The sequence below is a fragment of the Corylus avellana genome, chromosome 2 (genome assembly GCF_965113065.1).
Source record: "Corylus avellana chromosome 2, dhCorAvel1.hap1.2, whole genome shotgun sequence".
NCBI classification, from domain to species: Eukaryota; Viridiplantae; Streptophyta; class Magnoliopsida; order Fagales; family Betulaceae; genus Corylus; species Corylus avellana.
This window is the reverse complement of record NC_142491.1, coordinates 9,032,855-9,036,397: the sequence shown is the minus strand read 5'-3', so window position 1 is coordinate 9,036,397 and position 3,543 is coordinate 9,032,855.

Below are 3,543 nucleotides of genomic sequence, written 5' to 3'. Positions count from 1 at the left end.
TCCATAATCACTTCTAATTATAAAATTTTGAGTAATACTAGGAGGACTAGAGTCCCTCCTTGTGTCCTCTCAAATGTGGTGTTAACTTTGTAAAAAAGTATTATGAGAATAAGAAGTCAACTAAATCAAAGTTATAGCTGTAATTTGTCCAAGTAAGAGGTTCTAGAAGCCTTGAACTTTCCTATATATATATGAAATTGAGAGCTTGCAAAAATGTCTTATTATCTAGATTAAGAGTATGTTTGGGATTGCATTTGAAAAATAGAGTTTTTAAGTCAAAAAGCGTTTTTTGACAAAAGCTTCATTTTTAGCTTTTTGTTAAAAATGCTTTTGACCATTTTTTTGGCTTTTTGGACCTTTAAAAGTACTTTCAATTTTTTTTACCAAACAGGTACTTTTTTCTTTAAACGGACTTTTTGAGTGTTAAACGAATTTTTATGCTTCACAAACGCACATCCAAATAAACCCTGAGATTTTTTTGAAAATCATATAAACGTACAAAGAAGATAGAATTATTAGTAGTTGGCTAGGTATGATTGTTATAGATATATAGAGGATCTTAACATTATTTATAAATAGATAGTTTTGTAATCATCTAATCCACTGCCAATAAAATAACAAATCTACTTGGAATAAAAATCCTTCTTCTCCAACCACCTTCTTCAGTATCCTATTCCCCTTATCCATAGCTGGTTACCTAAAATGACAGTTTCTTGAATCTACTGATATTTTTTTCCCCCTTAAATCATTGTTACACTCGTGGAAAATATTTGACCTACTACAAGTTTTATTGAAAAGTTTCTTATAAATTCACATGTAATTTCTATGAGTATCCCATGGCATAATATGAGTGAAAAAAATTAAGCAACAAAATTTAACAAGTAATGTCGCTTTAATTTGTATATCTTTTACTGCTATAACCGCTTTGTGTAATATTTTGAGAGAACCATCCATTTATTTTGTATGTATTTATGCACTGTTTTCTTTCGTTTTGGGTCTATTGTTGACAAGCTCACCTTTCTTTGGTTTTAGGATCCTCCACTTTCTCTCTTCCTTCCGGATCAAGTGTGGGAATGATCGTTCTTTGTAATCGTTTTTCTGTATTCAATTTTTTTTTTTAAAAATAATTATTTAGTGATTGATGTGGTAAGTGCCACTTTCAAATCAGTTTATAAAAGACTTGTAATAAAAAATTATAGTACTACTACTAACAACACTCCGAACACTTATAAAGATCAATGTTTGTATCATTAATAAACAAATGAATACGCAACCTTGTATATAATCCAAAGATTAATTAAATGGTGACTTTATTCCCATCATTTTGAAAATGTCATCATCATATCAATGTGAGGAAGGCAACTATAAGTATATCCCAAGAGGGAATTTTTTTTTTTTTTTTTTTAATTTCAATTTTTGGAAATGAAAAAAAAAAAATGCTATTCAAAGTTCAAACTATCACTTCTTTTATGTGTTTACAAGCTGTCCTTTTCTTTCAGCAACTTACTTTATTTGCTGAATTATTATTTTTCTGGTCCTTGCCCTAAGTTGAACACTGAAGATGAATGCTTGCCACAGGTTTTGTTGGTAACTTTGAATATAAAAACTCTAGGGTTTGAGCATTTTCAATTATTTTTACCAACCGATGACATCCACTACATGCACTTTGTAGCATCTTTTGACTTGATAGTCATAACATTTATTGTATTAGTCACTAAAATGTGACTATCACAAGAATATAATTCTTTCTATTTCATATGAATTCGTGATAAATTATTTCATAGTCTAAAATTTGTTTTGATGCATTTAACAATGTCTATGATGCTAGCAACATATTCATCATATGGCAACATTTACACTATTGAATATATAAAATTTAAGGGGGGAACTTCACTAAGGACGCTTGAACTATTTAGTATTTTAAAAAGACTCCTCAAATTTTCAAAAACTCTGAATGTTATCTCCTGAATTTTTAATTTGGTGCAATATACCCAATCAATCAATTTTCAGCGTTAATTTCAATGAAAATTGACAAAAATACCAAAAATACCCTTGATATTCTTTTGTTTTTTTATTTTTTTTTTAAAGAAAAGCAATTGGATCACAAGGGTAAAATTCGAATTTTATAAAAAATTTGGTGTTGTAAAAGGTCATTTAATCATATTTAACGGCGAAAATTGACGGAAAGAAATACATTGCATTAAATTGAAAGTTTAGGAGGTGACATTGAGAGTTTTGAAAATTTGGAGAATTATCTCAAAACACGTGATAGTTCAGAGTCCTAAGTAAAGTTTTTCTAAAATTTAATATGAATCTTAAAATGGAGAGGGTTCTAATCCGAGTGTCATGTAGAGGTTTATAAGAAATTTGTAATAAGAATTGTAATATTAGAACATTTTTCTTTGAACAAATACCAAAAAAAAGTTATCTTTTAAAAAAAACAAAATGAAAAAAAGAAACATAATTTTATTTTGTTATGGTCTAATCATCTAAGTAATCAACGGTCTCATTCAATACCACGTCACGTCGAAATCAACCCTTATGGATAAGCCCAAAACCCCCTATTCCCTAATTTCTGCCTCAACTGGCACATACGTAATTAACGGAAAAATTAGCCCCAAATATGAAACCACTCCCGCCATTATTATCTAAAACCAATGCCAAAAATCCCGTTTGAAAATTGAAACCACCCTGCATAATTGCCTACAACCAAAGTCGAATTGAAAAAATAAAATATGGCATATAAAACTCTAAAAGCCAAAAATAACCCTGGAGATGGACAAAATACTCGTTCGCCCGAATAAATCCAACGAAAGGTCGGGTATCCACACCTATCGGGTAGGGACGATTTGGAGATTTTGAAATTTTGTTATTTGTCGGGTCATGCATTGGGTAGTGCATCCGAGTTTCATGTTATTCTTCACTTTAAAAAAATAATAAAAAATAAAATAAAAAGGAGTAAGATGAGAAATTCTACACTAGATTCCTTTGAGGGGCAGCCCTTTTGGCAAAGTCGGCGAGCGATACATTATTGTGGTGGACAGATGTTACATGTATAAGAGGAATAGAGAGCTCGTGTACCATCTTCATTTTCATTGTGACATAACTTATGTCATTTGAATTGCATTTTTTTTAGTCGTTTTGGATTGTCCAGAAGAAACCAACCACCTATGCTACTCAAAATTTCCCTTGTCATTCATCCTAATAAAAAGATAACAAAAAAACATTCACCGGCCGAAAGAATACACAAAAATGGCCGAACAAACATCTCCATTCCAAAAATCCTTTTACCCTCTACATCGTCTGTCCACCATCAACAACCCCACAATCGCAGCCACAACCACATTCGCTCTAGGGTCCATCACCTCGGACCTCATCATTTTGCATTTCCTCTTTGCTAAAATAATTCAAAAGAATAAAGTTGCACAAGAAATTTCTCTTATATTCGATGATAATTTTAGTGTTACAATGAGCTTTATGTAAGCTTTGTACATTGGTATAAAAATGGAAAGAATAACTACAATATAAAACCATATAATACAC